General features: G+C 38.0%; 1 protein-coding gene across 1 annotated transcript in view; it reads right to left on the bottom strand.

Annotated features, from left to right (window-relative positions):
- Positions 1-17,970, bottom strand: part of LOC130929360 (neurocan core protein-like) — a 128,442-nt gene extending 110,472 nt beyond the window's left edge. The window contains exon 1 of the mRNA XM_057856458.1: positions 17,628-17,970. The gene's annotated coding sequence lies outside the window, so the exon portion shown is untranslated. The remainder of the gene's footprint in view (positions 1-17,627) is intronic.
- Positions 17,971-18,739: the final 769 nt, after the last annotated feature.

Below are 18,739 nucleotides of genomic sequence, written 5' to 3'. Positions count from 1 at the left end.
TGTCCGTCAACTCGTCGTGTTGACGCATTACCGCTACGTAAATTCCTCCTATTATGGCGTGTTTTTCTGTTCGTTAACATTAATAATCAAAATGGTGAAGGCGTGTGTGGCGGTTGGTTGCAGTAACAGAGAAGATAGACGGAGAGACTTGAAGTTCTACCGTATTCTGAGAGACCCGGAAAGGAGAGCGAGATGGACTGCTGCAATTCGACGAGAAAACTGGGCACCAAACGATCACCACAGATTATGTAGTAGTCATTTTATATCTGGTAAGTTGCATTTAATATATACTTAGAGGGTTTTGGGCCGACAACCACAATTAAGATCATTGCTAGGCTAATCGCCGACAACATACAGTTTCAAATTCAAGATGCATATTTCTTCCACCATCATTATTTTTTGAATAATATTTAGCTGGTACCAAGTGAAAGAAGCTGGCTTCGTCTACGGATCATCAGTTAAACAGGTGTGTCCAAACCTTTTGCAAAGGGGGCCAGATTTGGTTTGGTAAAAATGCAGGGGGCTACCTTGGCTGATTTACATAGAACAATATATTTAAACAGAATTTAGCAAGCCCTTCTGTGTGTCACATTTGCTTTATTTATTTATTTTTTTTATTCATAATTTCAACAATCTCGTCTTTGTGGCATTCTCTTTCGACACTCGGGCTCTTGCGAAATACTGCTGCTGTGAAATTAAACTAGATTCAAGTTGCTTTAATTTCTCGCTGCGTATCTTCCCTGTAATGTTATACATGTTAGCGTGTCTTGTTTGGTAATATCGCGTCATGTCGAACTCTTTAAAAACAGCGACTGTCTCTTTGCAAATGAGGCAGACACAGTTGTTGCGTATTTTATTGAAGAAATAGTCCAATATCCACCTATCCTTGAAGCTTCGGCCATGGCAGTCAACTTTTTTTTTTTGTTATTGATTGTCGCCATTTTAGAAAATTGGAAGTAAAGGGGGTAATGTTGCTTTGAGTGCTGCTGTTAAAGTTTTTCAAACTTTCGTGAGAATACGCTGAGTTTCTGTGGACAAGATAGTTGTAAATATCAGGGTAGCAGATGTCAAGCAGAGACGGCGAAGACGGCGGGTCGAAAAATATCGATTTAGGCATCAAATATGGATCTGGTGAATGGATCGACTGAAGCTTTTCCACATAACGCCTTTTATGCAACACATTCAATGAGTTTACAGCGTCTGAAAGCACCGGGACTTCCATGAATTGCACTATAAATTGCACGACAAATTGAAACCATTGAGAATACGGATAAACAATGACGGACAATATGGTGGCCGGATACAGCGACACGTCATTGGGTGACGTTGGTGAGTGGGGTCTATACGCAGACTATGCAGCTGCTTAGGGCCCCTGACGACTAGGGGGCCCCCAATCAGGCAATTGTTTAATTTATATTTTATTTTGTTACTACAGTTTGCTTTAGTTGACTTTTGTGAGTTTTGATACTTAATTTCAAGCTTAAAAAAATAAATGTTCTTCCTTAACTTGTTTCTTTTCCTCTTTTAGAAAAAGATTCGGCGCTATCTACTATAAATACTGACAATCATTTGGGGTGAGAAGTTTGAAGTATGCAGTGCAACAAAATCTGATTAATATACAAAATATGGACGTGTGGGTTGGATTGCATGTATGGGTTTCACAGTACAGTGTGACGAAATGGTGGGCCAAAAATATGGGCCCCTTGGCATTATTTTGCTTAGGGCCCCCAAATGGCCTGTGGAAGGGTTAAAGGTTAAAACAATTAGGGACGTCGGCCACTTGGCCAAAACAACAGCTGGGTCCTAAAGAGGCAAAGGTGAAAGTTCAGGGGTCGGTCTGACAAAGCTAATTATGACATCAACCTCTCATTTATTTAAAAGTGGGGTTTTGCCCATGCAAACAGAAGACATGATACAATCCCTATAGTAAAAAGAAAGTAGAAACAAAACATGCTAGAAGACAGCAGCAAGCTGATTGGTCTTGATCCAACACTTGTTTTACTTTAGGATGTGCTGCGTGAAGGAGAAAAAGACAAAGGGATTGTCCTTCAGGTGTGTGTCACATTCACACATTCAGCAAAGACAAGAACGGAAAGTGCTGAGAGAAGATGTTTCATGCGGCGTGAGGTTGGGAGACAAAACAAATAAGGAGAAAAATCCAGTTGAGTGAGAAAAATAGAAACAAAAAACATTTGTTTTTCGCCATTAGTCATCTTTAACTCAATGGGCGCTATTGACGGTGATTAGACGTTCAATCATGTGACTTTAATTGTCAATTGTTGTCCTTTTGAATGACTGTAGTTTATAAATTGTAGACGTTCAAGCCATTTGAACAGGGAGGTTGGCAGCGAATAAACATTCAAGACAAAGAGAGGGATATTTCCTTCGTGTGAAAGACAAGTAGTTGAGCTATGCTTTCATCCATGCTGGTCGCCATTGATTGGCCTGACCAGCAGCTTTAAGCCCTCCCTGGTTCCACGGTGATTGTGATTGATGGCTTTTGGGTCCCTAGCGACACGGAGCTCGCTAACGTGGAGGTTTACGTCTGTAATGAGGTACAAATCCCTGTAGATGGCAGAGTTACGGCACTTCAGATTTCTACTCAGCACAGTTTTTGAGTAGTAGACATAGGTCAAAGTGATTCTTTGTTTGCCTTGTCAATGTTTTGGACGCTAGACAAACTCTGACACCTGGCACTCATAGTACATAAATGTATAATACAGGTAGTCCCCGGGTTACGACCATAGGCAGAGTTTTGACTTTTCGGGTAGGGGGGCACAACATGTTGATCTCCTCGAAAAGCAGTGTCAGCAAGAAAATTAACTTACAACAAATCATTATAATAATAAGTTGACAATGAGCATTTTTTGGTTCCCTTCATTCTTGAGGGGAATTCTAAATCAGGCTGCTTAGGCAATACTTTTCGCCAATATCGTCATCCATTGAATATGGTAAGCCCGCCGGTGTCGTGCCAATGTAGTTACCCCAGTCAAAAATTGTATCCCCTGGGTAGAACCATATAGAGGTAGATTTGTGTCTTTATTATTCAATCAAAAAAGTTGCTTCAATGAAAAAAAAGTTGCTTCAATCAAAATATATATTTTCAACAAAAAAAGTTCGTTTCAATTAAAAAAATATGAATATGTTTGAATGCAAAAATAAATTTGAAACTCAAAAAAATGCATGTGAAAGCTATTTTTCTTAGATTAAATTTTTTTTTTTTTTTATTGAAGTCAAATTTTTTTTTTAATTGAAGCAACTTTTTCGATTGAAGTAACGTTGATTCGTGTTTGGGCCACATTTTGGCTAGGGCATTTTTGTCTTTATTATTCAATTAAAAAATAAGTTGCTTCAAAAAAAATATTTATATATTTTTATATTTTATATATTTTCAAAAAGAAAAATCACTTCAATCAAAAAAAGAAAAATTTCTATTATGGAAACAGTTTTTGAATGCGAAAAAATTTGCATTTGAACATTTAATTTTTCATCGAAAAAGTTTTCTTTGATTGAAGCAATCCTTTTTGTGTTTGGGCTATATTATGGGTTGGACATTTGTGTCCAAATCATTTAATCCCAGAAAAATTGCTTCAATAAAAAAAATATATATATATTTTCAATTAAAGAAAAAAATCATTTGAAAAATAAAATTTCCCTCCCCCAATTTTTTTTCTCTTTAAATTACATGCAAAGCAATTGACCATCAAAGTTGCTAGTCACATGATCTGTTTGAAAAATAATTTTGACCAATCATAATAAGAAAAAAAAAAAGTTCATTTCATTCATTTTTGTTGCAGTTTTATTGCTTTACAAATTTTATATAAATATATAGGAAAGTCAATTACATGCAATGACACTTTTCTGCCACCGGGGGGTGCTGCCCCCCCTTAAAATCCGCTTATGGTTACGAAGTACCCAACTTACGTGATTTCGACTTTACGTTGCCAGAGTCTCATCTGCCATTTTGTCTCCAGTCGTTTTTTGTTTTGTTTTCTAATAATTTAACTGGGGGTGTGACAAAATATCGAAATGGTGATATATCATGACACTTCCCAAAAGGTTATCGATATGCTTCTGCCAAGAATCGAGATATCATTTTAAAAAGGTGTCAATGTCTAAAAATTTTTTTAAAATTAACCAACAAGTTGCTACCAAAATCTTCCACCATTATAGTGTCTCAGTGTAAGATATGCTTGATTGTATAACCATTATACTCTGCGGGTTATACAAGTTTGCTCTCCCAAGCTATTATGAAGAATAGTTTTAGCCCATAATCATGTGCTTACATTTTTATTACCGGCAATTGCTCACATTCTGCTGATAAATAGATATACACACATATGTTGATTCATCACACAACGTCTCAGTACTTTTCCACCAAGCTATCAAGTTATCTTGCTCGCTTAAGAGTGTGACTGTTAATTTAATCAGTGAGTGTGACTGTTAATTTAATCAATGACTAGAATAAGGAACTTGCCCGATCGAAACTGCCACGTTGGACAACAGTGTTGTAACCATATTCTGCCCAGCAACAAGCCCTCAATAAAAGTCAGCAGTGCGGGGAGCTCTGAGAGAGACTTCGATGAGACGCTCTTAGTCACGTTCCCCGATCTCAGACCTCTCCCCAAACTGCAGTTGGTAAAAGTCTACTCTCTGACTCCTGCCTCCTTGTGTCCTGCCTTTGTCACCTCGCTCTGGGTCAACAGCTAAATTGAAGAAGGTGTTTAGACCCAACACTCAGTTAACTCTAAGGCTGCATTGACGGTACTCGACGTCCAATCCATTTAAACTGGGAACGTTCAATCATTCGAAACCAGAGCGTTCACAGTCAATTCTGTCCGATTTTCAGGGCATTTACAGGTAAATTGCGGTTCATTTTAGAGCATTTACAGGTCATTTTCTGTTGAGTTTGAGTCACTGCCTATTTATTTGGGTGATTCCCAGGTCGTTTCCTTTTCTGTAACTCAAAATAAACATGAAGAGACCCATAAAATACCCCAAAAATCAACAGGAAGTACAGTGGGGCCAATAAGTATTTAGTCAACCACCAATTGTGCAAGTTCTCCTACTTGAAAATATTAGAGAGGCCTGTAATTGTCAACATGGGTAAACATCAACCATGAGAGACAGAATATGGAAAAAAAACAGTAAATCAGACTAAAGAATTTATTTCCAAATTAGAGTGGAAAATAAGTATCTACAAACAAGCAAGATGTCCTGCTGTCAAAGAGGGCTAACTTCTAACGAGGTCTAACGAGGCTCCACTCGTTACCTGTATTAATGGCACCTGTTTTAACTCATTATCGGTATAAATGACACCTGTCCACAACCTCAGTCATTGACACGCCAAACTCCACTATGGCCAAGACCAAAGAGCTGTCGAAGGACACCAGAGACAAAAATTGTAGACCTGCACCAGGCTGGGAAGACTGAATCTGTAATAGGTAAAACGCTTGGTGTAAAGAAATCAACTGTGGGAGCAATTATTAGAAAATGGAAGACATACAAGACCACTGATAATCTCCCTCGATCTGGGGCTCCATGCAAGCTCTCACCGCGTGGCGTCAAAGTGATAACAAGAACGGTGAGCAAAAATCCCAGAACCACACGGAGGGACCTAGTGAATGACCTACAGAGAGCTGGGACCACAGTAACAAAGGCTACTATCAGTAACACAATGCGCCGCCAGGGACTCAAATCCTGCACTGCCAGACGTGTCCCTCTGCTGAAGCCAGTACATGTCCAGGCCCGTCTGCGGTTCGCTAGACAGCATTTGGATGATCCAGAAGAGGACTGGGAGAATGTGTAATGGTCAGATGAAACCAAAATAGACCTTTTTGGTAGAAACACAGGTTCTCGTGTTTGGAGGAGAAAGAATACTGAATTGCATCCGAAGAACACCATACCCACTGTGAAGCATGGGGGTGGAAACATCATGCTTTGGGGCTGTTTTTTCTGCAAAGGGACCAGGAAGACTGATCTGTGTAAAGGAAAGAATGAATGGGGCCATGTATCGAGATATTTTGAGTGAAAATCTCCTTCCATCAGCAAGGGTATTGAAAATGAGACGTGCCTGGGTCTTTCAGCATGACAATGATCCCAAACACACAGCCAAGGAAACAAAGGAGTGGCTTCGTAAGAAGCATTTTAAGGTCCTTGAGTGGCTTAGCCAGTCTCCAGATCTCAACCCCATGAAAAATTCTGTGGAGGGAGTTGAAAGTCCTTGTTGCCCAACGACAGCCCCAAAACATCACTGCTCTAGAGGAGATCTGCATGGAGGAATGAGCCAACATACCAGCAACAATGTGTGAAAAGCTTGTGAAGAGTTACTGAAAACATTTGGCTTCCGTTATTGCTAACAAAGGGTACATAACAAAGTATTGAGATTAACTTTTGGTATTGGCCAAATACTTATTTTCCACCATGATTTGCAAATAAATTCTTTAAAAATCAAACAATGTGATTTTTTTTTTTTCCACATTCTGTCTCTCATGGTTGAGGTTTACCCATGTTGACAATTACAGGCCTCTCAAATCTTTTCAAGTAGGAGAACTTGCACAATTGGTGGTTGACTAAATACTTATTTGCCCCACTGTATGTTTCTTAATAATTTGTGTGAAATTAAAGTCACTGTTATGCTTGATGTTTTCTCCTCACAAAAATCATTTTCTCCACTTTTTTGTTGTTGTTGAACTATTTGTTCTGGTTAAAGGACAGTCAAATAATAGATTATTGGGGTCTCAAAATATAATTCAAAAAGCATCAGGGAAACTGCTCTGAAAATGGCTGGCGGTTGAAAGACTGCGTAACTAATAATACCGCCGTGTTCTTCCTGTTTTGTTATATCAAAGCTTTTCATCCATCACACAATGATGTACAGTACAAAGTGAAAAGGTACATGAAGAAACTATTTTAGAAGCATTTTCAACTGCACAACACTGCTTTCTGTCCATCCTGCCTTACAGTAAGTGCACTCAGCGACGCACACGCGAAAAAATGAAAAATGCATGCTGTAAACTAGCAGCTTTTAGCGCTGCTCTTCTTCACTATTCTCCTCTTTACCATCCAACACGCACTCAGCGGTAATCCCCTCACCTCCTCCTGCTCCAGCGCATACGGCCGCCTTGTTAACCTCGTCCTGCTTTATGGCACCGACACCCAGCTGGTGGCGGGTGCACTAACAAGGCCAAGGAGGGGGTGTGGAGGGGGTGCTTCTTGAAGCAAGCAGTATTCGGACAAGAGGGGCTCTCGGACGGTTATACAATGCGGCTCATTTGTCAAACTGACCTAAACTGCTCTTCTAACACAAGACTGAAATGTTTTATCTAGGGCTGTCAAACGATTAAAATTTTTAATCTAATTAATCACAGCTTAAAAATTAATGACTCGAAATTAATCGCAATTCAAACCATCTATAAAACATGCCATATTTTTTGTAAATTTTTGTTGTAATGGAAAGATAAGACACAAGACGGATATAGCTTCCGAGATCGGGCGTTCTCAGGGTAGTATGGCCGTAAGCTATATATATATTAGGGCTGTCAAACGATTAAAATTTTTAATCGAGTGAATTACAGCTTAAAAATTAATTAATCGTAATTAATCGCAATTAATCGCAATTCAAACCATCTATAAAATATGCCATATTTTTCTGTAAATTATATATATATTCTGTAAAATAATTTGTTGGAATGGAAAGATAAGACACAAGATGGATATATACATTCAACATACGGTACATAAGGACTGTAGTGGGCATTTCACTCTACTGTCATTTAAATCTGTCTATGCTGTCCTCACTCCGAAGTGTCTACTTTTTCCAAAGCTAGACAGCTAGTGAACGACGCCTTAATAATCAGACTTCTTCCTTTTTCATCTGATTAATAAAATGGCCTCAAACCACTGTCCTCTTTAGACCGTAGTGAAAATACCAAAAAAAAAGTACACAAGCATTGCATTAGAAACAACGTTAGCTTAGCATGTTATACAGGTTCACTAAACATAAACAAAAAGCGTCTCATACAAAAAATATAACATTTCGCTTACTAACATAATATGTACATTCTTTACAACAACCATACTTACGGACAAATCTTGTCCAAGGATCATATAAGCACAACATTACAACGGAGGCGTCAGCCCGAGACGTCGTGCAGCCATATTGAACTGGCAAGAAAACAATAAACCATGTCGCAAAGCGACCACAAAAGTTCGCTGTTAGACAGCACAAAAAGCCTTGCTGTAAAACTTACCAAAGGGCAGAATACTGTCTGAGCGGGACATGTGCGTTAATTGCGTCAAATATTTTAACGTGATTAATTAAAAAAAATTAATTACCGCGCGTTAACGCGATAATTTTGACAGCCCTAATATATATACATTCAACATACTGTACATAAGTACTGTATTTGTTTATTATAGGGCTGCAGCTATCGATTATTTTAGTAGTCGCTTAATCGATGAACCAGTTAGTTCGAATAATCGAGTAATCGGATAAGGAACATCAAAAAATTAAATGACCTCAGCTGAGCCTCAAATGGTATAAAAAATTTTTAAAAATGAGGATGTTTGTACAGCGAAAGAACATTTGGTTAAATTACATAACAAAGGTCCGCGAGCTTAAAAGCTATAAAACGCAAACTTTTTTTTTTTTTTTAATACAATGCTCTTAGCAAATGGTTCAGACACATATTCGCACAAAAAACGACTAAATATACCAAGAAACTACTTCTCAAATGCATAAAAAAACTAGGGTCGTTCTGATCATGTTTTTTTGCTCCCGATCCGATCCCGATCGTTTTAGTTTGAGTATCTGCCGATCCGATTGCTTTTTTTTGCTCCCGATTCAGTTCCAATCATTCCCGATAATTTTTACCGATCATATACATTTTGGCAATGCATTAAGAAAAAAATGAATATGATGAAATGAAATGAAATTTGTTTATTGTGACAATAAATCCTCAAGATGGCATTTACATTATTAACATTCTTTCTGTGAGAGGGATCCACGGATAGAAAGACTTGTGACTTTGTATATTGTGACTAAATATTGCCATCTAGTGTATTTGTTGAGCTTTCAGTGAATGATACTGTGGCCATCCCAAATGCATGATGGGAAGTGAAACAATGACTGTGCGTCGTGCTACCAATTGATATATCTTCTCTGTGTTGGGAAATAACTTAAGGTGTTAAGACAAAGATCAATTGCCACCTTGCTTCCCACATTGCTTCCCATGATATTTCTAATCATAGGGAGAGGGATTGCAAGGCGTTAGCCAATTAAAAAAGGCTTCAAAGGCTGCCAAAATTCACACAACTCATTTTGCGCTGCCTTTTATCTCTCTAACGCTGCCTTTTATCGCTCTAAATGGGTAAAACGGCGCTATTACAGATTGAGCGCGACAATGCGTGAGTGGGTCGTGCAACGCATGCATTAATTGCGTTAAATATTTAACATGATACCTTAAGCGGCACTTAAGCCTAAACTAAAGACTCTGGATGAGTGTAACATACCATGTCTCGAACGTTAAATACATGTAGAAAACATTTATAAAAAAATAAAATAAAAATTTTTTTTTAAAGGCATGGCTGCAGGGGTCGCGTTAACCGAATATTTTCCGTCGTTGACTGGTTTTTTAAAACGGTGACGGAAAAAACTGAAGTCCATTTTTTTGCCGATTCTGATACTTTGAAAATGACGTGATCGGACCCGATCGATCGGGACATCTCTAAAAAAAAACATTAGCCCAAACAAAAATGTAGCTTATGTTGGTCTTAACAGGGAGCAGCTGGATTCACCCATGTGAAATGAGGCAGGCTAGAGGGCAGTATATCCACCCAATAAATAAAACTAATGCAAACTCTTTCAAAACAAACCAATATTGCCACTTTAATGAAACGAATAATCGTAGCAGCAAAATTTAATTCGAATCTTTTTTTTCTAATCGAATACTTGAGTTGATCGATTCATCGTTGCAGCATTAGTTTCTTATAACAATAAATCAGCAAGATGGTATTAACATTAACATTCTGTTAAAGCGATCCATGGATCGAAAGACTTGTAGTTCTTAAAAGATAAATGTTAGTACAAGTTATAGAACTTTTATATTAAAACCCCTCTTAATGTTTTCGTTTGAATAAAATTCGTTAAATTTTCAATCAAAAAATAAACTAGTACCTTGCCATTGTTGATGTCAATAATTACACAAAGCTCATTGTGAAACAGGCTGAAACTGTTGTGTCAGGCTGAAAACCATAACATCATTAGCACCCAAGCACCAGCAGAGGGCGACAAAACAAAAAAACACAAGTAACAAGCAGACATGACACTGCTGTCATTTTAATCTGTTTGAGCGGGGCATGTGCGTTAATTGCGTCAAATATTTTAACGTGATTAATTTAAAAAATTAATTACCGCCCGTTAACGCGATAATTTTGATAGCCCTAGTTTTATTCCTCAATTGGAGTTTTTCTTAAAGACGTCATCCCTAACTAGTGTGCTGTGACAGTTACACAATTTTGCTTCTGTTGGAGGAATTGTAAAACTTATTTTATGTTTTACATTAGTCTTGCAACGATTACGCGACTAAATCGTGTAATTCGATTAGAAAAAAAGCTTCAAATTCAATTTTACTGCTTTGATGATTTGTTGAACTCATTTGCTCCCAAAAAATGTATAAATACGTTCTATTTTTAATTTTTTAAGTGTCCCAAAGACGTATTTATTAGTGCTGCAACGATTAATCGATTAACTCGAGTATTCGATTAAAAAAAAAAAAAAAAAAGATTCAGATTAAATTTTGCTGCTTCGAGTATTCGTTTGATTAAAGTGGTGTTGTTGTGGTTTATTTCGAGAGTGTTTGCATTTAGTTTTATTGATTTGGGTGGCTACACTGTCCTATAGTCTGCTTCATTTCACATGGCTGAATCCAGCTGCTCCATGTTAAGACTAACATAAGCTAAGTTTTTGTTTGAACTAATGTTTTTATTAAATGCATTCGTAATTTAGTTTAACGGTATATTTAGCCATTTTTTGTGGGAATACAGTGGGGCAAATAAATATTTAGTCAACCACTAATTGTGCAAGTTCTACCACTTAAAAATATTAGAGTCCTGTAATTGTCAACATGGGTAAACCTCAACCATGAGAGACAGAAGGCGGAAAAAAAACATAATCACAGTTTGATTTTTAAAGAATTTATTTGCAAATCATGGTGGAAAATAAGTATTTGGTCAATACCAAAAGTTCATCTCAATACTTTGTTATGTACCCTTTGTTGGCAATAACTGAGGCCACACGTTTTCTGTAACTCTTCATAAGCTTTTCCCACACTGTTACTGGTATTTTGGCCCATTTTTCCATGCAAATCTCCTCTAGAGCAGTGATGTTTTGGGGCTGTCGTTGGGCAACACGGACTTTCAACTCCCTCCACAGACGTTCTATGGGGTTGAGATCTGGAGACTGGCTAGGCCACTCCAGGACATTGAAATGCTTCTTACGAAGCCACTGTTTGTTGCCTTGGCTGTGTGTTTGGGATCATTGTCATGCTGAAAGACCCAGCCACGTCTCATCTTCAATCCCCTTGCTGATGGAAGGAGATTTTCACTCAAAATCTCTCGATACATGGCCCCATTCATTCTTTCCTTTACACAGATGCGTCGTCCTGGTCCCTTTGCAGAAAAACAGCCCCAAAGCTTGATGTTTCCACCCCCATGCTTCACAGTGGGTATGGTGTTCTTCGGGTGCAATTCAGTATTCTTTCTCCTCCAAACAGGAGAACCTGTGTTTCTACCAAAACGTTCTATTTTGGTTTCATCTGACCATAACACATTCTCCCAGTCCTCTTCTGGATCATCCAAATGATCAGGTGTGTCCCTGGCGGCGCATTGTGTTACTGATAGTAGCCTTTTTTTTACTGTGGTCCCAGCTCTCTGTAGGTCATTCACTAGGTCCCCCCGTGTGCTTCTGGGATTTTTGCTCACCGTTCTTGTTATCATTTTGACGCCACGGGGTGAGATCTTGCATGGAGCCCCAGATCGAGGGAGATTATCAGTGGTCTTGTAGGTCTTCCATTTTCTAATAACTGCTCCCACAGTTGATTTCTTTACACCAAGCGAAGAGTGAAGAGTTACAGAAAACGTTTGGCCTCCGTTATTGCCAACAAAGGGTACGTAGCAAAGTATTGAGACGAACTTTTGGTATTGACCAAATACTTATTTTCCACCATGATTTGCAAATAAATTCTTTAAAAACCAAACAATGTGATTTTCTGTGTTTTTTTTCCACATTCTGTCTTTCATGGTTGAGGTTTACCCATGTTGACAATTACAGGCCTCTCTAATATTTTCAAGTGGGAGAACTTGCACAATTAGTGGTTGACTAAATACTTATTTGCCCCACTGTAAAGACTTTGGTGTCAAATATGGGACCATAAAATGTTGTCCCATGGACCTCAAATGGCTCCTGTCCTGCAAGTTTGAGACCCCTGATGTACACTGTATTCACATTTTGTGACATTTTTGTGTGCAGTTTTTCTTTGTTTTAATAGTTATAATTGCCTTGGCTCAAACATTGAAGGCACATTGGGAGCACTGCAGCAAGCCAATCGGCATACAGCTTTTAAAGACGTCCTTGATGTCATTTGCAGGTGATATAAGACTTCATCAAAACATAGTAATGGGTTGGGCGTCTATCGCCGTCGATTACGATATCTAATTGTGAGGCTCTTTTCATCCTTCTGCGGTGAACTGAAATGAGTTCATTACAAGTTGACGTCCAATCCATTCGAACTGGGAAGGACGGCAAATGGTGAACTCATTGGCCGCCATTGACGGTGATTAACGTCCAATTGTGTGGCTTTTTAACTGGAAAGGACTGCAGTGAATGATCCTAACCCTTGTGCATTTTAATTACTCACTAAAAGAACGAATTTTTATTCGTATACTACGTCTTTAAATTAGTTTATCACTGATTTATCACAAGACGTCCAAACCAATGGCGTAGATTTGGTCTCAACATTGGTAGGGACGCTATAACAGCATGACCTGCGTATACACTTTTGGCTGGGGACGGGACATTAATAAGACCAAAAAGATTGGGTGAACGGGGGTCAGGGCTACATTTCTCAGAAATATGCTGATGTGTTGCCTACGTAAAAATGAATCAAGGAAATCATCAAGGAAATTTACAGTGATTGTGTTGTTGTGCATGTGTGTTTTTTTAAAGAAATGTCTGCATAGGCTGCAGATACAATTATTTTTCAATGAATGATGGAGAAAATAAATATATTTTAATTAATGAATAAATGCCAAGTTGAATTAATGTTTATGGTAGAAAACACATACATTACAGGAGGACACTTATCTCTAATCTGCCTCCTACTCGAGTTTTGCAGGTTAGCAAGTTCACACAGTTTAATGTTATGCTAACTGTGATGTAGGTTGAACTTTCAGAAGCAAACTTTGTGGCGTGTTCCCCACCTCCACAACATTGACGTCTACTTACAGTGGCTGCCGCTGCATCTGGCCGAAAAAAAATTCTAATATCCCTCGTCTTTGAAAGGGGTGGAGGAAGCGGCATATTGACATATATTTCTTTCGGTGTTGTGTGAGTGTGCGTGCTTGTTTATTCTAGTCATCAGCCAATCAAACGTGCGTTTGAGGGGGAAAAATGGACTGGCATATTCAGCAAGTGAAAAGGGGTAAATGTAAGTCTGAACAGGGTCAATTCTATTCTTACAACATATGGGAAGACACTATAAATTATTATCAATAATAAATATCGTCAATTATAATCATTATATAATTCAAATAAAGTTGCTTAAAAGTTGGTGGGGACAATTTGAACATCCTGAAAAGTTGGTAGTGTTATGTCCCTACCGTTCCTATGCAAACTTACGCCCTTGGTCCAAACTATTTGAACTGGGAAGGCCAGCAGCAAATGAACATGAATGAACTCATTGGCTGCCATTGACGGTGATAAATTTCCAATTGTTTGACCTCTTTCCTGTTGTGCATTTAAATTACTTAATGAAAGAATATTAATTCGCATGCTATGTCTTTAAACAAGTATATCACTAGTAGATGTCCAATCCATTTAAACTGGGAACATGGCAGCGAATGAACATGAATGAACTCACTGCCTACCATTGATGGTGATAAATGTCCACTTGTTTGACATATTTCTTATTGTGCATTCATATTAGTTCATTAATAAGAGAATGTCCATCCGTATATTACGTATAGTACGTCTTAAAACGAGTTTATCACTAGTAGACATCCAATCCATTTTAACTGGGAAGGACGGCAGAAAATGAACATGAATGAACTCATTGGCTGCCATTGACGCTGATCAATGTCCAATCATGTGGCTCTTTCCTGTTGTGCATTTAAATTAATTTATTAAAGAAACGAACATTCATTTGAATACTACGTCTTTAAACGAGTTTATTACAAGTAGACGTCCAGTCTAGTGCTGCAACGATTAATTGATTAACTCCAGTAATTCGATTAGAAAAAAGAATCGAATAAAATTTTGCTGCTTCGAGTATTCGTTTAATTAAAGTGGAGTTGTAACGGTTTGTTTTGAAATTGTTTGCATTTAGTTTTATTGATTTGGGTGAATACACGGCCCTCTAGTGGCAACAGTGAATATGACATAACTCATTTCACATGGCTGAATCCAGCTGCTCCCTGTTAAGACCAACATAAGCTAAGTTTTGTTAGAGCTAATGTTTTTTTAATGTATTTGTAATTTATTTTACAGTCAGTTTTTGTGGAAATATGTTTGAACCATTTGTTAAGAGAATTGTAAAAAAAAAAAAAAAAAAAAAAAAGCTAGCAGACGTTTGCTATTAAGTTAGCCAATTGTTCTTTTGTTGTAATTAGATCATTTATTTATTTGAGGCTCAGAACTAACTCGTTCATTGATTATTCCACTATTAAAATCATCGATAGCTGCAGCCCTAGTCCTCTTGTGGCAACAGTGAATATGGCATACGTCATTTCACATGGCTGAATCAACTGCTCTCTGCTAAGACCAGCATAAGCAAAGTTTTTGTTTGAGCTGTTTTTTGTTTGTTTTTTTAAAATGCATTCGTAATTTATTTTATAGCCAGTTTTTGAGGGAATGTGTTTGAACCAATTTGTTAAGAGAATTGTAAAAACAAAACGTTTGCAGACTTTTGCTATTTAAGTTAGCCAATTGTTCTCTTGTTGTAATTAGATCTTCATTTATTTATTTGAGGCTCAGAACTTACTCGTTCATTGATTATTCCACTATTAAAATAATCGATAGCTGCAGCCCTTGTCCTCTTGTCACAACAGTTAATATGGCATACGTCATTTCACATGGCTGAATCTAGCTGCTCCCTGTGAAGACCAACATAATTTTAATGCATTCGTAATTTTTAATAGGTATATTTAGCTAGTTTTTGTGGGAATATGTGTTTGAACCATTTGTTAAGAGAATTGTTTAAAAAAAAAAAAAAGCTAGCGGACTTTTGCTATTTAAGTTAGCCAATTGTTCTTTTGTTGTAATTAGATCTTCATGTATTTATTATTTAGGCTCAGAACTAGCTCGATCATTGATTATTCCACTATTAAAATCATCGATAGCTGCAGCCCTAATCCTCTTGTGGCAACAGTGAATATGGCATACGTCAGGGTTCACTAAATCTGGACCTCAGTGCCACTTTTCTTGTCGTGTTTTCCATGCCTCCCTCCTCCAACACACCTGAATCAAAATAATCAGGATCATTATCAGGCTTCTGGAGAGGTTGCTGATGACATGATCATTTGATTCAGGTGTGTTATGGGAGAGAGACTTGGAAAACATGACAGGAAAAGTGGCACCGAGGTCCGGATTTAGTGAACCCTGGCATACATCATTTTACATGGCTGAATCCAGCTGCTCCCTGTTAAGACCAACATAATTTTAATGCATTTGTATTTTTTTAATTGGGAAATTTAGCCATTTTTTGTGGGAATATGTGTTTGAACCATTTGTTAAGAGAATTAAAAAAAAAAAATTTTTTTTAAGTGAGTGGACTTTTGCTACTTTTTGTTAGCCAATTGTTCTCTTGTTGTAATTAGATCTTCATTTATTTATTTGAGGCTCAGAACTAACTCGTTCATTGATTATTCCACTATTAAAATCATCAATAGCTGCAGCCCTAGTCCTCCTGTGGCAACAGTGAATATAGCATACGTCATTTCACATGGCTGAATCCAGCTGCTCCCTGTTAAGACCAACATAAGCAAAGTTTTTTTTTTTTTTTTTAAATGCATTCGTAATTTATTTTATAGCCAGTTTTTGTGGGAATATGTGTTTGAACCTTTTGTTAAGAGAATTGTAAAAACAAAAGCTAGCGGACGTTTGCTATTTAAGTTAATCAATTGTTCTCTTGTTGTAATTAGATCTTCATTTATTTGTTTGAGGCTCAACACTAACTCGTTCATTCATTATTCCACTATTAAAATAATCGATAGCTGCAGGCCTAGTACTCTTGTGGCAACAGTGAATATGGCATACATCATTTCACATGGCTAAATCCAGCTGCTCCCTGCTAAGACCAACATAAGCAAAGTTTTTGTTTGAGCTGTTTTTTGTTTTTTTAAAATGCATTCGTAATTTATTTTATAGCCAGTTTTTGTGGGAATATGTGTTTGAACATTTTGTTAAGAGAATTGTAAAAAAAAAAAAAAAGCTCGCGGACTTTTGCTATTTAAGTTAGCCAATTTTTCTCTTGTTGTAATTAGATCTTCATGTATTTATTTGAGACTCAAAACTAACTCGTTCATTGATTATTCCACTATTAAAATAATCGATAGCTGCAGCACTAGTCCTCTTGTGGCAACCGTGAATATGGCATACATCATTTCACATGGCTAAATCCAGCTGCTCCCTGCTAAGACCAACATAAGCAAAGTTTTTGTTTGAGCTGTTTTTTGTTTGTTTTTTTAAAATGCATTCGTAATTTATTTTATAGCCAGTTTTTGTGGGAATATGTGTTTGAACCTTTTGTTAAGAGAATTGTAAAAAAAAAAAAAAAAAAAAAAAAAAAAAAGTTAGCATTTTATAGCATTTAAGCTCGACGACGTGTGCTATATAAGTTAGCCAATTGTTCTTTTGTTGCACTTAGATCATCCTTTATTTTATTATTATTATTTTTTTAAATACCATTTAAGGCTCAGCTCAGGTATTTTCATTTTTTTATTTTCTACCGTCTTAAACGAGTTTATCATTAGTAGACGTCCAATCCATTTGAGCTGGTAGGGAACATACCCTCCAAGTTCAAATAGATTGGACGCCTTTCGCCGTCAATGGCAGCCGATGAGGAAAAAGCACATTCACATACACACTTGCGAGAGTTGATATTTTATGCATGCCCCTACATTAGTGGTAAATTTCACTCAGTAGCTCCTAAACAGCTTGGAGGTGTAAATTATTCAAAAAAATACGAGCACTGATTTATCCCTCATTGAAGCTATCCTCACTTTGTTGCTTAGTGATCTTATTACTCGCATACAAAGCACACGTGCGGCTCATTTTTCTCCATATTTTAACCGTGCAACTCCTCACAAGGATGCCGAATACCGCGAGGAATGACGATCGCTTTCGCACTCACCTCAAGGCGACGATGCAAACCGCTGGAATGTGCGCGAAGAGGAGACAGGATAGGGAAGAAAAAGCTTTTTGCAGGTGCAGCGCGAGCTCGACGGAGCGAGCGGGCGTGAAGAAGCACTTTGCAGCACTTTGCGGTAAGCCCGACTTCAGCGAGTGAGCGATGACGGCCGCCTCATTCTCCGGTTCCGGGGGAGTGATGGGCAAAGAGGAGGCTGGCCACCTTTGGGTGCTCCGGAGAGAAGCCTGATCAGTTTGAAACAAAGGCTCTTGACAGGCAGGCCGGCAGACGCCTTCAGCGCCCCCATTCAAAGAGAGTGGGTGGCGGTGTAGGTGGAAGGGGGAGGGTGCCTAGTTGGGAAAAAAAAGAGAGAGAGAGAAAAGGGGGGGTGTCTTTATATGACCATAATCCGACATAAACCTTTAAAGGTTGAGCCAGTGTCTGTGCATGAAATTAAAATGTCAGTCTGACCACCAGCTTAACCCTTTATAGGGCAAGGGACTGTTTTTTGCTAATGGAAAAAAAAAAATAACCTTAATTAATTTGGGGGCATTTCATGTTAATTTTCAGTCACTTCCTCTTCATTTCGAGGCATTTACGGGTCACTTTCTGTTGATTTTCAGTCATTTACAGGTCACTTCCTGTGGATTTTGCGTTCCTGAAACTCAAAAATGACCCCAGATGAATAGAAGGTGACTCAAAATCAACAGGAAGTATTTAACCCTTTAAAATTGCAAGATAACTTCAAAAAGTCCAAAAGTATTGTAATTATTGGTTTAAAAGAAAAAAGCACGAATGCAAACTGCCACAACACGATCCCCAATTCCTAAAGCGCGATTGCAAATTGGCAAAAGCACGAACCCCAATTGCCACAGCACGACAGCAAATGGCTCGCAGCACGAATGCAAACTGCCACAACACGATCCCCAATTCCTAAACCGCGATTGCAAATTGGCAAAAGCACGAATCCCAACTGCCACAACACGACAGCAAATAGCTCGTAGCACTTTGCAGTAAATTGGGGGCTTAGAGGGACGTCATCATCGAAATCAATATCTCAAGCCCCCAAATTTACTGCAAAATGGACCCGAATTTGTGTTATGCTCGTGCTATTT

The sequence above is a fragment of the Corythoichthys intestinalis genome, chromosome 14 (genome assembly GCF_030265065.1).
Source record: "Corythoichthys intestinalis isolate RoL2023-P3 chromosome 14, ASM3026506v1, whole genome shotgun sequence".
In the NCBI taxonomy this organism is placed as follows: Eukaryota; Metazoa; Chordata; class Actinopteri; order Syngnathiformes; family Syngnathidae; genus Corythoichthys; species Corythoichthys intestinalis.
This window is presented reverse-complemented; position numbering and strand designations above follow the sequence as displayed.